Source organism: Vigna unguiculata, chromosome 1 (genome assembly GCF_037176805.1).
Source record: "Vigna unguiculata cultivar grain cowpea cultivar isolate G323 ecotype 2 chromosome 1, ASM3717680v1, whole genome shotgun sequence".
Taxonomy (NCBI): domain Eukaryota; kingdom Viridiplantae; phylum Streptophyta; class Magnoliopsida; order Fabales; family Fabaceae; genus Vigna; species Vigna unguiculata.
Window position 1 is genome coordinate 14,261,193 of NC_140792.1, and position 21,369 is coordinate 14,282,561.

A 21,369-nucleotide genomic window follows, 5' to 3' on the forward strand; every position below is an offset into this window, starting at 1 on the left:
AACTCTAAACTCTCCATAAAAATCTGACCCACAAACTAGAATCGTAAAATTGAAAAACTAATTCAAATCATACAAAACAATTCGTAATACGGACCGGTAACCTTGACTCGTAAACTCGACCTATGAACCCTAAACATAATCTTGAACCGTCAATTAAGCTCAAAAAATTGACTTGTGAACTAGATCCATCAACACGACAAACAAACGTGACTCGTAATACACGATTCATAATTGGGACAGCGTAAACTTGTCCTGTATAACAATCCAATAAAATCGCACCTAAACTCGACCCGTAAAGTTTGCCTGAAAATTCAACTTGAAAACTCGAACCGTATGCCTATGCAATAAACTCGACCGTATTATTTACACGTAAAGATGGCCCAAAAGTTCGATCTAGAATCATGACTCATAATTCAATCCAATAAACTCGCCACTAAAGTCACTCATAAACATAACTCCTAAACACAATAATAACAGTCGAACCGAAAAATCACCATAAACTCAAACTTGAAATATGACCTGTTAAATCGACTTAAAGATTCGACCCCATAAAATACAATGCATAATCACGACCCATAAACTTAACCTCTATACTCAAACCGATAAGTGGTCCCGAAAACTAATCTAATAATCTCGAGCCTAAAATCGATTTGTAAACACGACCCTATAATCAACTCGTACATTCGACTGTATACGTGAACCAAAACATCGACCCGTAAACCTAACCCATCTATTCAGCCCGAAAACACAATCCATAACAGTATCCCATTAACACTACCCTAAATTGGATTTGTGAACACAACTTGTCCAATCAACTTGTAAATTCGATTGGAAACGTGAATTTAAAGGTCTACCAGTAAAATCAACTCGCAAACCTATCAAATGAACTTGACCCTAATCTTGATCCGTACAATAGTCCCAAAAATTTGACCATAAACTCGAACGGAAAATAGAACCCGTAAAATCGGCTCAAAAATTGGGCCCTAAAATATACAACCCCTAATTATGACACGTAAACTCGACACGTAAATTTCACTTACAAACTCCGTTTGTATACTCAACCAACAAATTTGACCTATAAAACATGTGTTGTAAACACATTTTGTAAACTCGATCCGTATAATCGACCTATAAACTCGAAACCTAAACTCTCCATGAAAATTGACCCACAAACTAGAATCGTAAAATTGAAAAACTAATTCAAGTCATACAAAACAATTCGTAATACGGACCGGTAACCTTGACTCGTAAACTCGACCTGTAAACCCTACACATAATCTTGAACCGTCAATTAAGCCCAAAAAATTGACTAGTGAACTAGATCCATCAACACGACAAACAAACATGACTCGTGATACGCGATTCGTAATTGGGACAGCGTAAACTTGTCCTGTATAACAATCCATTAAACTCGCACCTAAACTCGACCCATAAAGTTGGCCTTAAAATTCAAGTTGAAAACTCGAACCGTATGCCTATGCAATAAAATCAACCGTAATATTTACACATAAAGATGACCGGAAAGTTCGATATAGAATCATGACTCATAATTCTATCCAATAAACTCGCCACTAAACTCACTTATAAATATAACTCGTAAACACAACAGTAACGGTCGAACCGAAAAATCACTATAAACTCGATTTGAAACACGACCCATTAGATCGACTTAAAGATTCGACCCCATAAAATACAATGCATAATCACGACCCATAAACTCAACCTCTATACTGAACCCGAAAAGTGGTCCCGTAAACTAATTTAATAAACTCGAGCCTAAAATCGATTTCTAAACACGACCCTATAATCAACTCGTATATTCGATTGTATACGTAAACCAAAACATCGACCCGTAAACCTAACCCATCTACTCAGCCCGAAAAGACAATCCATAACACTATCCTATTAACATGACCCTAAATTGGATTTGTGAACACAACCTGTCCAATCGACTTGTAAATTCGATTGTAAACGTGAACTTAAAGGTTGACCAGTAACATAAACCTGCAAACCTATCAAATGAACTTGACCCTAATCTTGACCCGTACAATATTCCCAGAAATTTGACCATAAACTCGAACGTTAAACACGACCCGTAAAATCGGCTCAAAAATTGGTCCCTGTAATATACAACCCCTAATCATGACACGTAAACTCGACCCGTAAATTTCAGTTACAAACTCCGTTTGTATACTCAAGTAACAAATTTGACCTATAAAACATGTATCGTAACTACAATTTGTAAACTCGACCTATAAACTCGAAACCTAAACTCTCCATGAAAATCTGACCCACAAACTAGAATCGTAAAATTGAAAATCTAATTCAAGTCATACAAAACAATTCGTAACACGGACCGGTAACCTTGACTCGCAAACTCGACCTGTAAACCCTACACATAATCTTGAACCGTCAATTAAGCCCAAAAAATTGACTAGTGAACTAGATCGATCAACACGACAAACAAATGTGACTCGTAATACACGATTCATAATTTAGATAGCGTAAACTTGTCCTGTATAACAATCCAATAAACTCGCACCTTAACTCGACCCATAAAGTTGGCCTGAAAATTCACGTCGAAAACTCGAACCGTATGCCTATGCAATAAACTCAACCGTATTATTTACACGTAAAGATGGCCTGAAAGTTCGATCTAGAATCATGACTCATAATTCAATCCAATAATCTCGCCACTAAACTCACTCATAAACATAACTCGTAAACACAACAGTAACAGTCAAACCAAAAAATCACCATAAACTCAAACTTGAAACACGACCCGTTAAATCGACTTAAAGATTCGACCCCATAAAATACAATGCATAATCACGACTCATAAACTTAACCTCTATACTCAACCAGAAAAGTGGTCCCGAAGACTAATTTAATAAACTCGAGCCTAAAATCGATTTGTAAACACGACCCTATAATCAACTCGTAGATTCGATTGTATACGTGAACCAAAACATCGACCCGTAGACCTAACCCATCTATTCAGCCCGAAAACACAATCCATAACAGTATCCCATTAACACGACCCTAAATTGGATTTGTGAACACAACCCATCCAATCAACTTGTAAATTCGATTGGAAACGTGAATTTAAAGGTCGACCAGTAAAATCAATTCGCAAACCTATCAAATGAACTTGACCCTAATCTTGACCCGTACAATATTCCCATAAAATTGACCATAAACCCGAACGGAAAACAGGAGCCGTAAAATGGGTTCAAAAATTGGGCCCTAAAATATACAACCCATAATTATGACACGTAAACTCGACACGTAAATTTCACTTACAAACTCCGATTGTATACTCAACCAACAAATTTGACCTATAAAACATGTGTTGTAAACACATTTTGTAAACTCGATCCGTATAATCGACCTATAAACTCGAAACCTAAACTCTCCATGAAAATTGACCCACAAACTAGAATCGTAAAATTGGAAAACTAATTCAAGTCATACAAAACAATTCGTAATACGGACCGGTAACCTTGACTCGTAAACTCGACCTGCAAACCCTACACATAATCTTGAACCGTCAATTAAGCCCAAAAAATTGACTAGTGAACTAGATCCATCAACACGACAAACAAACATGACTCGTGATACACGATTCGTAATTTAGACAGCGTAAACTTGTCCTGTATAACAATCCAATAAACTCGAACCTTAACTCGACCCATAAAGTTGGCCTGAAAATTCAAGTCGAAAACTCGAACCGTATGCCTATGCAATAAACTCAACCATATTATTTACACGTAAAGATGGCCCGAAAGTTTGAACTAGAATCATGACTCATAATTCAATCCAATAAACTCGCCACTAAACTCACTCATAAACATAACTCGTAAACACGACAGTAAAAGTCGAACCGAAAAATCACCTTAAACTCAAGCTTGAAATACGACCCGTTAAATCGACTTAAAGATTCGACCCCATAAAATACAATGCATAATCACGACCCATAAACTTAACCTCTATACTCAACCCAAAAAGTGGTCCCGAAAACTAATTTAATAAACTCGAGCCCAAAATCGATTTGTAAACACGACCCTATAATCAACTCGTACATTCGATTATATACGTGAACCAAAACATCGACCCGTAAACCTAACCCATTTATTCAGCCCAAAAAAACAATCCATAACAGTATCCAATTAACACGACCCTAAATTGGATTTGTAAACACAACCCATCCAATCAACTTGTAAATTCGATTGGAAACGTGAATTTAAAGGTCGACCAGTAAAATCAACTCGCAAACCTATCAAATGAACTTGACCTTAATCTTGACCTGTACAATATTCCCACAAATTTGACCATAAACTCGAACGGAAAATAGGATACCCACACACTTATCCTTTTGCACTCCTGGGCAAAATCAAACAATTTCAAAATTTAATCTGAGGTATTTTATTTCACATCAACATTGGATCAAAGGAATGAACATCACTGGAGACAAATCAATACTCTAGAGATCAAATTATCATGTATATACAAACAGAAATGTTCTATTTTTCACACATAAGTTAATCTTTTGAATTCACAAGACAATCAATTATGAAAGAAAGCACTCAAGTTAAATGTGTATTTTCTCACCAAAATTCTCTCAAGTGTTTTGGCTTGTGTTTTCACTCAAAATACTCATGTAAGTAAACTCTCATAATACTTAACAAGACTCTAATATTCACAAACTTTCAGAAAATATGCATTCAAAGATCATGAGGACTTTTCACAGGTTATAATGGGGCTAAGGCAAAGGTAGGAAAAATTTTAAGATTTTTGGGTTTTTGAAATTAAAATATAGAAAGAATAATGGAGCATAATTTCAAAAACAACTATTTTTCGTTTATTGCTTTGTTGCTCTCTTTTTTTTAAGAAAGCAATTATTTCAACACTTTTTCATCAACAATTTTTCCTTTTGCCATTTTTATTAATTTGTGGGTGAGGTACTCACCCACACACTTTATTCCTCAACCATTCCTGAACATAATCCATTAGCTCCTTCTTTCTTCCTAAGGTAGAATATGGTCTTTTTCTTTTCAAGGTTATGCAATAGGCTTAAAACAAGAAAAAGAGGTTTAAAGCTCAAAGGGGCTACCAATGGATTAATATCAAGGTGGGCTTATTTGGCCAAGTAGCTAAAAACAAGAAATGCCTCAATCATATCAAATCATGCATATTCACCTAAGATGCAAAACAAAAGACTCAAGCTAAACATTTGAGTATAAACAAACATGAGCAAGTCACTCAAGAAAAAAATAGGAATGACATATGGCAGTTCATCCTTTACATTAAGGCTCAAGACTCACAAGGTCAAATTCTTTCACAAAAGATTTAATCAAGAAATTCTCAAATCAACTCAATTAGCAAATCATAGAAACTGTCCACTCATACCAACATGACTTTTATTTTTCTATAATCATGATCATCCCAATTATTGAATCAAATCCCAAAATCCAATGTCAATATGTTTTATTGAAAGCAGGGAAATATTTTTGGTGGATTTCTTATGAGACATATTGTTTAAAAGTTTCACTTAGTAAAAAGTTAATACTTTCACAATTTTCTCAAAAAGAAATCACAATTTTTTTTAAATGAAAAAAAACACAAAAAACAAAAAACACAAAAAACAAAAAACAAAAAACATAAAAAGGAAAACCCTACCTACAGTTTGTCTCCCCCACACTTATTTCAAAAAAAAATGTCCTTGATGGACTTATTTTGGGGAGGAAACGAAAATTTTTTGATTTCTGGCTCAATCTGGCCATATGTCAAAATTTATTTTCTTTAATTTTATAAAGTACAAGTCAGCTTGTACAATTTTATTAAAGAAAACAAAAACACATATTTTTGAAAATTTTTTAATATTTTTAAAATTAAAAACAGAAACAAAAAACAAACATGCATGCAAATTAACTTTTCTATCAACAATGATTTCAAAAGAATTTGAATCTAAGCTTTTTACCTGTTGTAGCAACCTTTCTTCTTTTTCTGCAGCCATGTCAACAAAGATAACCACTGAAAACTTATTTGCATCATTCACATCAACAAACTTGATGTGTGGAGTGTGTGGCTTCAACTCAACTTGAGCATCATCAGGTGCATTCGGATATTTAACCGGATCATCAGTAATCCTCATAATCTCATCTTCTGAGCAAAAATTTTCACCTGGTGTTGTTGACTCTGCTGCTTCATCATTAACCAAGTCAGTTGCAATAGTAGATGCTTCAGCTGCATCTTCGAATAGTGTAGGCTCTTCAACTGCACTTGGTTCCTCTATTGTATTATCCTCACAACTTTGCTCTTGAAAATGATCATTTGTACTCATATCCTCATCAACGGGTACAATTTTATATTCACATTGAGCAACATCAACATATCCATCAGTAGATATGTTTGTGTGAGAATCTTTAATTTCTTCATCAACTTCAGCAACATCCTTAATATGTCCATCAGTAGACATATTACTATGAAAATCATTATATCCATCAGTAGATATATCAATGTGATGTGATTCCGCTATTGGTTTTTCAGACTGATTTTGTAAGCTTTGTGTGGCGGCATTCATCATCTCTTTCTGATCTGTCTGATTCATCTTCATCATTTCAGTCATCATTTTCATCATATCTTCCAAAGTGACCTTTGTCATTGCATCATTCATTAGCTGACTCAAATCTTCAGACATTTGTTCAGCTCTGATTGCCAACTTCAGAAGCACATCTTTGATTTCATGACGAAGTTCGTTAAAATATGGATTTTCAGGAAATCTCTGATGGGGTTGAGGGGTGGTATTAACAATTACAAGTAATTCTATGAAGTTGTTCTTACTTGCATCCCTCAACATATCAGACAGTATTTGCTTATTTTCATACCACTCTTGCTCAATATCTCTGCATCGTTGATCAACTCGCAACCTTTCATCCATGGACTCTAATTTCTCTATAACTTCACCCATTAGTATCATAACTTCCCTATAGGATGGTCCATTGGTTGCTTCAACTTGCTGTGGTGGTACATATTGTTGCTGAAAACTATTTGGAACATATGATTGCTGAGGTGGACACTCAGAATATGGTTGTTGCTCATGTCCCAAAAAAGATGATCTAGGATATAGATCATTAAATTGTCGTAAAGTTAACCCACTTGTATTAGGTGCAAAAGTAGGTGTGACAATTTGTTGCTGATAATCATATGAATCACGTGGTTGCTGTGGATAGTAATCATAATTCACTTGAAAATCACACTGTTGATTATTTTCATATGAAAAACTATTTTGCATTTTTGAAAGAGGTTTTCTGAAAAGAAATCAGTTGAAAGCTTGTTGAGTAGACTTCCAGGAAAGAGAGGTGCGTCTCAATGGACAACTTAAGTACCTTGTCTTTCCTTAGCCAAAGTTTTTCCCAATTAGTTTCACAAATTTCCCAACAAAATTCCTCAAACAAAAACTATGCTTAAAAAAATAACTAAATAAAATAAAATAAAATAACTAAAGAAAATAAAAAAAATGTTAGAACAAAAATTGAGAAAAGAAAATGTTAGTGATAAACAAAAAAATAAAAAAATAAAAAAATAAAAAAAAATAAAAAATAAAAAATAAAATCAAAAGAATAAAAATAGAAATAAGAACTAAAATGATAAAAATTCTAACCGTGTTCCCCGGCAACGGCGCCAAATTTGATAACGCTGTCGTTGACGCGATCAAATTAATACTACTTATCTGTAACAACTTCAGTATTGTTAAGAAAATAGTCAACAAAATAGTAAGGGTAAAGTAACCCAAAGTCGTCTCCCAACGAACACGGAATTGATTTTTAACAAATTAGTTCTAATAAATTCTATACAAAAGAGTTAGTCAAATAAAATAATAAAAATATGGGGATTAAGATAAACGCAGATAGAAATAAAATTTAAAAGATAAAAAGAAATAAAAACAATAGTAAAGAAAATAGATTGATTCCATTGCTTTGTCAAAATAGATTCATCATCGGTTATCTAAAGACTATTGCTCAATTAATTATTGTTATAGATTTACAAATTAATCAATGTAAAGTCTCAATTAATTTGTTGGCGTTCTCACTTTTAACCAAAGTACAGTCTCAATTAAAAGTGAGAACTTTTAGATTATCCATAGTAAATTCAATCAAAGTACAGTCTCAATCAAATTTTACTATGCCTAATCATGTCTATTCTTTTATCTCCTCACCAAATAAAAAGCTTAATTAATCAAAGTAAAGTCTCAATTAATTTTCGTTAGAGTAAATACCTTTAATCAAAGTAAAGTCTCAATTATTGGTAAAAACTCATTTAATCATATGAAAGTTTCTAAATAAAATCAAAGTAAAGTCTCAATTAAATTTAAAAACCCTTGACTCATATGATCAATATGCATATAGATCTAAAATCATTACTTTTTATGTGATTCAAAGATAAAAAACATAGATAAATTAAAACCTCAACAATAATAAAAAGAACAAAGAAATTAATTCATTCTAACCTCAGAATCCATAATGAAATTACAATGGAATCACCCCAAGAAGTTTAGCAATTCATGGAATACAAAATAAAAAGAAGAATAGAGAGAAGAAAAGAGAGAGAAAGGAAACGAAATTAGGCACCCCTAAGGGTTCCAAAACTCCGAAGTCCCGAGCTTATTTTCTACTTCTCCCTTGGTCTCTTTATATAGGAATTGGACTGGGCTTTTCTGTTGCTAAAATCTCTCAAATATCTTTTGAAATAAAGATAAATATAAATATTTAAAAATACTTGGAGAGATATAGACTATTTGACAAATATAATTGGTTGATAATATCAATATCTAATATAATTAAATTAATTAATTACTTAAAGATATATGATAAATTATCACCAATTAATATTTGTATTAATTTTCCAAATCAACCCTTTGCAATCTCCTTAAATTATCTTCTAAATAATCCAATATCTTCAAGATATATTTGTTTGTTGTGGAACTAAAAAGATTCAAGAAGATCTTGTCATATTTAAAAAGATTTGGTAGTTATTATCTTTTAATATTTTATGATATAATTAAATAAGATAATTATTTAAAAATATCAAATAAAATATCTAAAGATATATTTTCCCAAATTATCTTCTATCATAAAGATAAAGAAAATCTTTAAGGTGTCAAACTTCTTCACTTCTTGGTTTAGCCAAACTTCTTCACTTTTTCAAGCTTTTCTTGCCGTCTTCATGTAATGCTTGGCCTGAATTTTTGTGCTTTTGATAATTTCTTATTCTATGATTTATCTTTAAGGTGTCATGAAGCTTTAATCAATTTATTTCCACACCTCTAAATGAGCTTAAAACTTAACTTCAGCTGCATCAACAAACGTTAAAATATCCAAAAATAATTTATGCAGCTAAAAATCACTTTTTAAGACATTTTTATCACACAAGCTCAAACAACCTAATTATCAAAATTATCAATTAAATCACTCTTTAGGCACATAAATTCAATTAAATACCCAGAATTAAACATTAAATGAGGGCAAAAATACGTACTCATCAAGGACCCGTAAAATCGGCTCAAAAATTGGTCCCTGTAATATACAACCCCTAAGCATGACACATAAACTCGACCCGTAAATTTCAATTACAAACTCTGTTTGTATACTCAAGTAACAAATTTGACCTATAAAACATGTATCGTAAGCACAATTTGTAAACTCGACCTATAAACTCGAACCCTAAAATCTCCATGAAAATCTGACCCACAAACTAGAATCGTAAAATTGAAAAACTAATTCAAGTCATACAAAACAATTCGTAATACGGACCGGTAACCTTGACTCGTAAACTCGACCTGTAAATCCTACACATAATCTTGAACTGTCAATTAAGCCCAAAAAATTGACTAGTGAACTAGATCGATCAACACGACAAACAAACGTGACTCGTAATACACGATTCGTAATTTAGACAGCGTAAACTTGTCCTGTATAACAATCCAATAAACTCGCACCTTAACTCAACCCATAAAGTTGGCCTGAAAATTCAAGTTGAAAACTCGAACCGTATGCCTATGCAATAAAATCAACCGTAATATTTACACATAAAGATGGCCTGAAAGTTTGATCTAGAATCATGACTCATAATTCAATCCAATAAACTCGCCACTAAAGTCACTCATAAACATAACTCGTAAACACAATCGTAACAATCGAACTGAAAAATCACTATAAACTCAAACTGAAACACGACCCGTTAAATCGACTTAAAGATTCGACCCCATAAAATACAATGCATAATCACGACCAGTAAACGCAACCTCTATACTCAACCCGAAAAGTGGTCTCGTAAACTAATTTAATAAACTCGAGCCTAAAATCGATTTGTAAACACGACTCTATAATAAACTCGTAAATTCGATTGTATACGAGAACCAAAACATCGACCCATAAACCTAAACAATATACTCATCCCGAAAACACAATCCATAATACTATCCCATTAACTTGACCCTAAATTGGATTTGTGAACACAACCCGTACAATCGACTTGTAAATTCGATTGGAAACGTGAATTTAAAGGTCGACCAGTAAAATCAACTCGCAAACTTATCAAATGAACTTGACCCTAATCTTGACCCGTACAATATTCCCACAAATTTGACCATAAACTCAAATGGAAAACAGGGCCCGTAAAATTGGGTCAAAAATTGGGCCTTATAATATACAACTCGTAATTATGACACGTAAACTCGACACGTAAATTTCACTTACAAACTCCGTTTGTATACTCAACCAACATATTTGACCTATAAAACATGTGTTGTAAACACAATTTGTAAACTCGATCCGTATACTCGACCTATAAACTCGAAACCTAAACTCTCCATGAAAATCAGACCCACAAACTAGAATCATAAAATTGAAAAACTAATTCAAGTCATACAAAACAATTCGTAATACGGACCGGTAATATTGACTCGTAAACTCGAACTGAAACCCTACACATAATCTTGAACCGTCAATTAAGCCCAAAAAATTGACTAGTGAACTAGATCCATCAACACGACAAACAAACGTGACTCGTAATACACGATTCGTAATTGGGACAGCGTAAACTTGTCCTGTATAACAATCCATTAAACTCGCACCTAAACTCGACCCATAAAGTTGGCCTTAAAATTCAAGTTGAAAACTCGAACCGTATGCCTATGCAATAAAATCAACCGTAATATTTACACATAAAGATGACCGAAAAGTTCGATATAGAATCATGACTCATAATTATATCCAATAAACTCGCCACTAAACTCACTTATAAATATAACTCGTAAACACAACAGTAAAGTCGAACCGAAAAATCACTATAAACTCGATTTGAAACACGACTCGTTAGATCGACTTAAAGATTCGACCCCATAAAATACAATGCATAATCACGACCCATAAACTCAACCTCTATACTAAACCCGAAAAAAGGTTCCGTAAACTAATTTAATAAACTCGAGCCTAAAATCGATTTCTAAACACGACCTTATAATAAACTCGTATATTCGATTGTATACGTGAACCAAAACATCGACCCGTAAACCTAACCCATCTACTCAGCCCGAAAAGACAATCCATAACACTATCCCATTAACATGACCCTAAATTGGATTTGTGAACACAACCTGTCCAATCGACTTGTAAATTCTATTGTAAACGTGAACTTAAAGGTTGACCAGTAACATAAACCTGCAAACCTATCAAATGAACTTGACCCTAATCTTGATCTGTACAATATTCCCAGAAATTTGACCATAAACTCGAACGTTAAACACGACCCGTAAAATCGGCTCAAAAATTGGTCCCTATAATATACAACCCCTAATCATGACACGTAAACTCAACCCGTAAATTTCAGTTACAAACTCCGTTTGTATACTCAACCAACAAATTTGACCTATAAACATGTACCGTAAACACAATTTGTAATCTCGATCTGGATACTCGGCCTATAAACTCGAACCCTAAAATCTCCATAAAAATCTGACCCACAAACTAGAATCGTAAAATTGAAAAACTAATTCAAGTCATACAAAACAATTCGTAATATGGACCGGTAACCTTGACTCGTAAACTCGACCTGTAAACCCTACACATAATCTTGAACCGTCAATTAACCCCAAAAAATTGACTAGTGAACTAGATCCATCAACACGACAAACAAACATGATTCGTGATACACGATTCGTAATTTAGACAGCGTAAACTTGTCCTGTATAACAATCAAATAAACTAGCACCCAAACTCGACCCATAAATTTGGCCTGAAAATTCAAGTTGAAAACTCGAACCGTATGCCTATGCAATAAACTCGACCATAATATTTACACATAAAGATGGCCCGAAAGTTCGATCTAGAATCATGACTCATAATTCTACCCAATAAACTAGCCACTAAACTCACTCACAAATATAACTCGTAAACACAACAGTATCAGTCGAACCGAAAAATCACCATAAACTCGAACTGAAACACGACCCGTTAAATCGACTTAAAGATTCGACCCCATAAAATACAATGCATAATCACGACCCATAAACTCAACCTCTATACTCAACACGAAAAGTGGTCCCGTAAACTAATTTAATAAACTTGAGCCTAAAATCGATTTGTAAACACGACCCTATAATCAACTCGTACATTCAATTGTATACGTGAACCAAAACATCGACCCGTAAACCTAACCCATCTACTCAGCCCGAAAACACAATCCATAACACTATCCCATTAACATGACCCTAAATTGGATTTGTGAACACAACCCATCCAATCGACTTGTAAATTCTATTGTAAACGTGAACTTATAGGTCGACAAGTAAAATAAACCTGCAAACCTATCAAATGAACTTGACCCGTACAATATTCCCACAAATTTGACCATAAACTCGAACGTTGAACATGAGCCGTAAAATCGGCTCAAAAGTTGGTCTCTATAATATACAACCCCTAATCATGACAAGTAAACTCGACCCGTAAATTTCACTTACAAACTTCGTTTGTATACTCAATATATAAATTTGACCTATAAAACATGTGTTGTAAACACATTTTGTAAACTCGATCCGTATACTCGACCTATAAACTCGAAACCTAAACTCTCCATGAAAATCTGACCCACAAACTAGAATCGTAAAATTGAAAAACTAATTCAAGTCATACAAAACAATTCGTAATACGGACCGGTAACCTTGACTCGTAAACTCGACATGTAAACCCTACACATAATCTTGAACCGTCAATTAAGCCCAAAAAATTGACTAGTGAACTAGATCCATCAACACGACAAACAAACATGACTCGTGATACATGATTCGTAATTTAGACAGCGTAAACTTGTCCTGTATAACAATCCAATAAACTCGCACCTTAACTCGACCCATAAAGTTGGCCTGAAAATTCAGGTTGAAAACTCGAACCGTATGCCTATGCAATAAACTCAACCGTATTATTTACACGTAAAGATGGCCTGAAAGTTCGATCTAGAATCATGACTCATAATTCAATCCAATAAACTCGCCACTAAACTCACTCATAAACATAACTCGTACACACAACCGTAACAATCGAACCGAAAAATCACCATAAAATCAAACTGAAACACGACTCGTTAAATCGATTTAAAGATTCGACCCCATAAAATACAATGCATAATCATGACCCGTAAACGCAACCTCTATACTCAACCCGACAAGTGGTCCCGTAAACTAATTTAATAAACTCGAGCCTAAAATCGATTTGTAAACACGACCCTATAATCAACTCGGAAATTCGATTGTATACGAGAACCAAAACATCGACCCATAAACCTAACCAATATACTCATCTCGAAAACACAATCCATAATACTATCCCATTAACATGACCCTAAATTGGATTTGTGAACACAACTTGTACAATCAACTTGTAAATTCGATTGGAAACGTGAATTTAAAGGTCGACCAGTAAAATCAACTCGCAAACCTATCAAATGAACTTGACCCTAATCTTGACCCGTACAATATTCCCACAAATTTGACCATAAACTCGAATGTTAAACACGACCCGTAAAATCGGCTCAAAAATTGGTCGCTATAATATACAACCACTAATCATGACACGTAAACTCGACCCGTAAATTTCACTTACAAACTCCGTTTGTATACTCAACCAACAAATTTGACCTATAAAACATGTATCGTAAACACAATTTGTAAACTCGATCTGTATACTCGACCTATAAACTCGAACTCTAAAATCTCCATAAAAATCTGACCCACAAACTAGAATCGTAAAATTGAAAAACTAATTCAAGTCATACAAAACAATTCGTCATACGGACCGGTAACCTTGACTCGTAAACTTGACCTGTAAACCCTACACATAATTTTGAACTGTCAATTAAGCCCAAAAAATTGACTAGTGAACTAGATCCATCAACACGACAAACAAACATGACTCGTGATACACAATTCGTAATTTAGACAGCATAAACTTGTCCTGTATAACAATCCAATAAACTCGCTCCTTAACTCGACCCATAAAGTTGGCTTGAAAATTCAAGTTTGAAAATATTGGATTATTTAGAAGATAATTTAAGGAGATTGCAAAGGGTTGATTTGGAAAATTAATACAATATTAATTGGTGATAATTTATCATATATCTTTAATTAGTTAATTTAATTATATTAGATATTGATATTATCAACCAACTATATTTGTCAAATAGTCTATATCTCACCAAATATTTTTAAAAATTTATCTTTATCTTTATATTGAAATATATTTGAGAGGTTTTAGCAACAGAAAAGCCCAGTCCAAGTCAAAGGAATTTAGGAACCCTTAGGGGGGCCTAATTTCTTTCTCTCTCCTTTCTTCTTCTATTTTTATTTTATTTTGTGTTTCATGGAGTGATAAACTTCTTGGGTTGATTCTACTGTAATTTCATTATGGATTCTAAGGTTAGAATGAAATAATTTCTTTGTTCTTTTTATTATTTTTGAGGTTTTCATTCATCTATGTCTTTTATCTTTGAATCATGTAAAAAGTAATGATTTTAAATGTATATGCATGTTGATCATATGAGTTCAAGGGTTTTTAAATTTAATTGAGACTTTACTTTGATTTTATTTAGAAACTTTCATGTGATTCAATGAGTTTTTACCAATAATTGAGACTTTACTTTGATTAAAGGTATTTAATCTAACTAAAATTAATTGAGACTTTACTTTGATTAATTAAGCTTTTTATTTGGTGAGAAGATAAAAGAATAGACATGATTAGACATAGTAAAATTTGATTGGGACTGTACTTTGATTGAATTTACTGTGGATAATCTAAAAGTTCTCACTTTTAATTGAAACTTTACTTTGGTTAAAAGTGAGAACGTCAACATATTAATTGAGACTCTACATTGATTAATTTCCAATTCTACAACAATAATTAATTGAGCAATAATCTTTAGATAACCGATGATGAATCTATTTTGAAAAAGCAATGGAATCAATCTATTTTCTTTACTATTGTTTTTATCTCTTTTTATCTTTTCTATTTCTTTCTTTTTTATCTCAATCCTCCAATGTTTTTATTATTTTATTTGACTAACTATTTTGTATAGATTTTATAAGAACTAATTTGTTAAAAATCAATTTCGTGTTCATTGGGAGATGAGTTTGGCTTACTTTACACTTTCTATTTTGTTGACTACTTTCTTAACAATACTGAAGTTGTAATAGATAAGTAGTATTAATTTGATCACGTCAACGATAGCGTTATCAAGGATGCTTCGCTGAATTGTTTTTGGTGACTTTTAGGTTGCCATAATTTCAGTTACAATCATCCATTAAGTAGTAGGATCGTTAATAGTTTTAAATGGGATGTAATTTCAATGTATGTGTCTTTTGTAATTCCAGTGGTTAAAGCTTCAATATAAGCTAAACCATTTGAACCAATGAAACAAGTAGAGTGTTTCAGAAAATATGGTTTTATCTCTTCTATTTTAGTGAGAGTGATTCTCCTAAGTTCTTGAGTTATTCAAGAATCCCTGAATTTTATCAAAGGTCTTTTTTCCCTTTGTGTGTTTAAACTCTTAAGCTTATGTTCCATTCTTGGAAGTGTGACGTCTATATATTTCCACTGCACCTTCTTTTCTATTTCCATTTTCTCGTTTTAAATAATTTCCAAAATTTCTTGCTTATTAGTATTCCAACCTAGATAGATCCATAAAACGAATTCACTCCTCTGAATTCACATCGTTTGGTATTCAGAGCCTAGCTCACTAGATTTGGAATAGCAATGGAAGTTTATTATACAAGCTGTTTGATCGAAGGTAACCCATGTTTAGTTGCATTCGATTATAGAACCGACAACAATGTTGTGAGCCAAAGATTGGTGGAGAAACTCAAGTTACCAACAAGCTTTCATCCAAATCGAGCATGGATCAAATTCAGTACAGGGCAATGTGTGAAAGAAGTATTATGTGATATTGCTCCCATGGACTCTTCCCATCGTCTTTTGCGATGGGCATGGCTTCGTTTTAAAACGCTCAATCTTGATGAACGTTCCATTTATTTGAGGCATGAGGGAAATAAAATGAAGTTGAAATTTATGACACCAAGACAAGTCAGTAAGGATCAACATAGGCTGAAGGAGAAAATAGAAAAAGAAAGAATAGAAAAAAAAAAGAAACTGTAGGAGCAAGGGAAAATGAAGAAAAGAATAGGAAGTAGAGAAAAAGATGATGGAAAATTTATTTGTCAATGATTTTTTTTCAACAGTTTGTGATGCCATTTTTCAGGAACAAAAGGATAATCAAATGAATGAAACACACCAGCTTCCTTGTTTGAAAAGCAAGCTTGTTCACAATTCTTTATTATGCACTTGGTCTGCTGATGATAAGAAAAATAGTCCAACACAACGAATGGAATTATTTATTGTTACATATCAAGGGGGTAGTGTTGGCAAGAGAGGTGCTCCACGGATTGCAACCACTAGAAAGCAACAAATATGAATATATTAAAGTTGAATTTGATCCTGGAGCAAGAAAATTAGTTTCAAGTTGGTGAAAAGTAAAGTTCTTCACAAGATCATAAGAAACTTATATTAAAACTAGATAAAAAGATAAAGCCTTAATATTCGGGATGAATCTTCTCGAAGAAGGAGAGTATGATATGAATCGCATCATAGCTCAAATGGAGAAGGACTAATGCATGACTTTGCTGCAGTTATTTTTTTTTAAAAGTAATTAGTTTTTTTAAATATGTTCCAATTCATTGTAAAATTGGCCTACCAAATTATGTTTTCGTTTAATCAACAAGCTTTCATCCGAACAAAGCATGGATCATTCAGTACAGGCCAATGTGTGAAAGAAGTATTATGTGATATTGCTCCCATGGACTCTTCCCATCGTCTTTTGGGGTGGGCATGACTTCGTTTTAAAACGCCCAACTTTGATGAACGTTCCCTTTATTTGAGGCATGAGGGACATAAAATGAAGTTGAAATTTAATACACCAAGACAATTCAGTAAGGATCAACATAAGCTGAAGGAGAAAATAGAAAAAAGAAAGAATAGAAAAAGAAGCAATAAAAACTGCAGAAGGAAGGGAAAATGAAGAAAAAGAAAAAGAAGTAGAGAAAAAGATGATGGAAAATTTATTTGTCAATATTTTCTCTTCTACAGTTTGTGATGTCATTTTATTGGAATAAAATGATAAGCAAGTGAATAAAACACACCAACTTCCATGTTTGAAAAGGAAGCTTGTTCACAATGCTTTATTATGCAATTGGTCCACTAATGAGAAGCAAATTCCTCAAAAACAACGCATGGAATTATTTATTGTTACATATCAAGGTGGGATAGTGTTGGCAAGAGAGGTGCTCCACAGATTGTAACCACTGGAAAGGAACAAATTTGAATATATTGAAGTTGAATTTGATCTTGGAGGAAGAGAATTAGTTTCAAGTTGGGGAAAAATAAAGTCCTTCACAAGATCATAATAAAGTTATATTGAAACTAGTAGAAAAATAAAGCCTTAAGATTCGGGACGAATCATCTTGAAGAAGGAGGGTATGAGATGAATCGCATCATAGCTCAAATAGAGAAGGACTAATGCACCACTTTGCTGCAATTATTTTTATTTTTATTTTTTAAAGTTATTAGTTTGTTTAAATATGGTCTAATTTGTAAGACCCGTGGAAATTAATTAATTAATTAATTAATAAATGCGGGTGGTGGGAGCTTTGATGACATTAAATGTTAATTGGTATGAGGTGGAAAAGTACTAGCTTTAATGGTTGAGAGTACTTGGTTGTGTGAGAGGATTGGGGTTTTAGTCCTTTGTATGCCAATTGTGTGTATTTGATTTATTATTATTTTGATAATATACTTGAATTTGTTGAGTGATAGTATAATCATAGGATTATGATAATTATCACTAAGTATAGGTTGGTTGGATGGTTGTGTATTGAATTGGCGTTAGTATTGTCACAGGTTCAAACCTTGATAGACATGAATTAAACCTTTTTTTTTGCTAAATTTATCTTGGGAGTGAATGTGGAAGGGCAAAGGAAAACCTAGTGTAAGGAGCAACCAAGGGAGCTGGAAAAATAGTATAAAACCTTAATAAAATGACATTAAGTAGGTATAAAAGGTAAATTTTCGTTTTGCTCTATTTACCTCTCATTAAGGCCATTTTAGTGATTAAGGAAGGGAGAGAAAACGGTTGTTTTGGGGTTGTCTTTGTGGCATAGAAATTAGAGCACAAATTTTGAGAGTGTGAGCAGAGAATTGAGTGTTATTGGGAGTAGACTTGAGAGGAAGAACTAGGCGGACTTGTGAATTGGAGAAGAACCCTCATCATGAAGGATTATCTTGTTTTCTTTTAGAGTTATGAATATGGTGAAGTTGTTTAAGAAAGCTTTTTGAAAATTCCCATTGGACATTAAGATAGCAAGTTATCTAGATGTGAAGGTTCATTTCTCAAGCTCATGAAAGGAAGAAGAGAGTTGGATTCAAGCTTAAACTCACACGGCATTAACAATACTTAAAGAACCAAAATGAAAGAAGAAACATTAAAAATGGAAAGCATAGAAGATGAAGCATGGAAGAAGCACGCCACTCATAGGGGGGATCTAAGCCAACCAAGCCCTAGAGATGAGTGATGGTGCCGCCACTTGCAAGCAAGATAAGGCAAAGGTGAGTTCACTTCTAGGAAGGAGAGATCACGAAAATTTAATGGTTGAAACACAATAGTTTATAAACAAAATGATCAACCCTTTTACAAGACAAGGAGCACCCTTTAAATAGGAGTTCATAGGGGTCCTTTAGCAAATACAAAAACATGAAAAAGGATTAACTAGCAAACCCTAAACCTAATGTGAGAGTGAGTCTTGGCCAAGTGAAGGGAGATGATTGGTGGAGGCATTCCCATGAGGATTCTAGGCCAAAAGAGGAAGGAGACCAAGTGACCTTCTAAGTCATAAACCACAAAGGCAAAAGAAGACAAGGTACATGTCTACTTTTGCTTTTGCTTTATGCTTTTTGCTTTCCTCTCTCTTCCACTTCATCCAAGTGCTCCAATCACCAAGTGCCACCTAGCTATGCTCTACTTTCTCTTAATTACCTACAAAACAAGACAAACAAGGATTAACATGTTGGTTTAAGTTAATCTAATCTTAGTCAAAAGTGAACTTTGGATCAAAGTCAACAAGTCAACCAAAATAAGTCAACTAGAAACCAACTTAGGGAATTCAAACTAAAGTAATGCAAAACAAAGATAAAGGTGATGGAATAGAAGACTCCCCTCTAGAAATGCTTCTAGTGATCCTTCTTGAGGGAGCTTCGAAGGAGGTGGTCACGCCTTCATCACCTCAAAGGCTGCAAACTTTGTGCAAGGATTCCAGGTTAGGGGAAGCTGTTTTTACATGTGTATATAGTATGTGATATGATTCTGCATTTCACTCTTCTTAATTGGTTCCTGTGGGTTGGGAATTTCGTGTGTGTGTAATGAGAGTGAGAATTGGTTGTTTGTTATTGGTTGCAAAACCTTTTTTTCGCCTTATATGATTTGGGGATGAGGGCTTGGGTATTGAATGGTTATTGTCGATTGAATCTCGACTTTTGGTAGTTTAAATGGATATAAAGCATGTTTATGTGGTTTAATTGTTGATAGGGATTGAATGGGACAGATAAAATTGTATGTTGGCATGGTTGGTTGATTTACGCGTAGACAGGGGAGAACCTGTACAAATTTCGCCCAAGCGAGTCCCTCTCGCCTAAGCGAAACTTGTAGAAATGCGTTCCTAATTTTTGGTCAAGCGTCTCGCTCAGACGACCCATTTTTGTGTTGAGCAACACGTTCTCTCGCTTAGGCGAGAATGGCTCGCATAAGCGAGGTCGCGATGAGACAGGTTGCGTTTTACATGTGAATCCTCGTCCAGGCAAGGTGTGGTGTGTTGAGCGAGTGAGGGTCTCACTTAGGCGAGATGGTCTCACGTAAGCGAGAGATCGTGGTGAGCCCTGTTTCACACTCGCTCAAGCGAGGAAGTCCAGCTTGAGCGAGAGAGATGCACTCGTTTGAGCGAAGATCCTGGCTTAAGCAAGAACAGTGAGAATTCATGCTTGTGTGTACAGTTCAAACTGGTTTGCTTGGTGTTCCCTAAACTATGGGAATTATATGCATATGTTTGTGTTGTTCGAGCTTGAGGGACTAAGTCCATAGGATCCGGGATGTGCTTGGCTTGAGTCGCGAGCAAGGAGTTCGTGATGGGTGGACCGCATGCGGAACGTGAACGATTTAGTTCATCGGAGGTACTCTCGTTGGGATGAGTGAGCGAGGGAGTTCATCTTATGTTCAACTTGAGAATGCTATGAGCGAGGGAGTTCATCGTAGGAAAGGCAGGTATGTGTGTCCGGGTCCGAGCGAGGAGTTCGGATGACGGGCAAGGGATTCTGTGAAGCAGGACTACGAGCGGGATAGGCTCATAGGTTAGACCAAGACCGAGGAAGGTCGTGGAAGCACCGAAAGTCCCAAGATTTAGAGTACATGCATGAACTCATAATAGTTATGAGAGTGGAAAAGTGTGTGTTTTTATGTAAGATTATATAATTATGATTTGGTGGGTGGGTTGAATTCATATTCATTTATATCTATTTGCATAGCTCACCCTATCTGTTTGTGTGTGGCGATGATCGGGTAACTTGTTATCAGGGAGCAGATGATGTTTCAGGTGAGCCAGGAGATGCTTAGTGGCGGAGAGTGGGACCAGAGTACAGGGGAATTTTATAAAGATTGTTATTTAATTTCTATGTAATTTTATTACTGATTTCATTGCTTTCGATTTACAAATTGTAAAAGTGAATT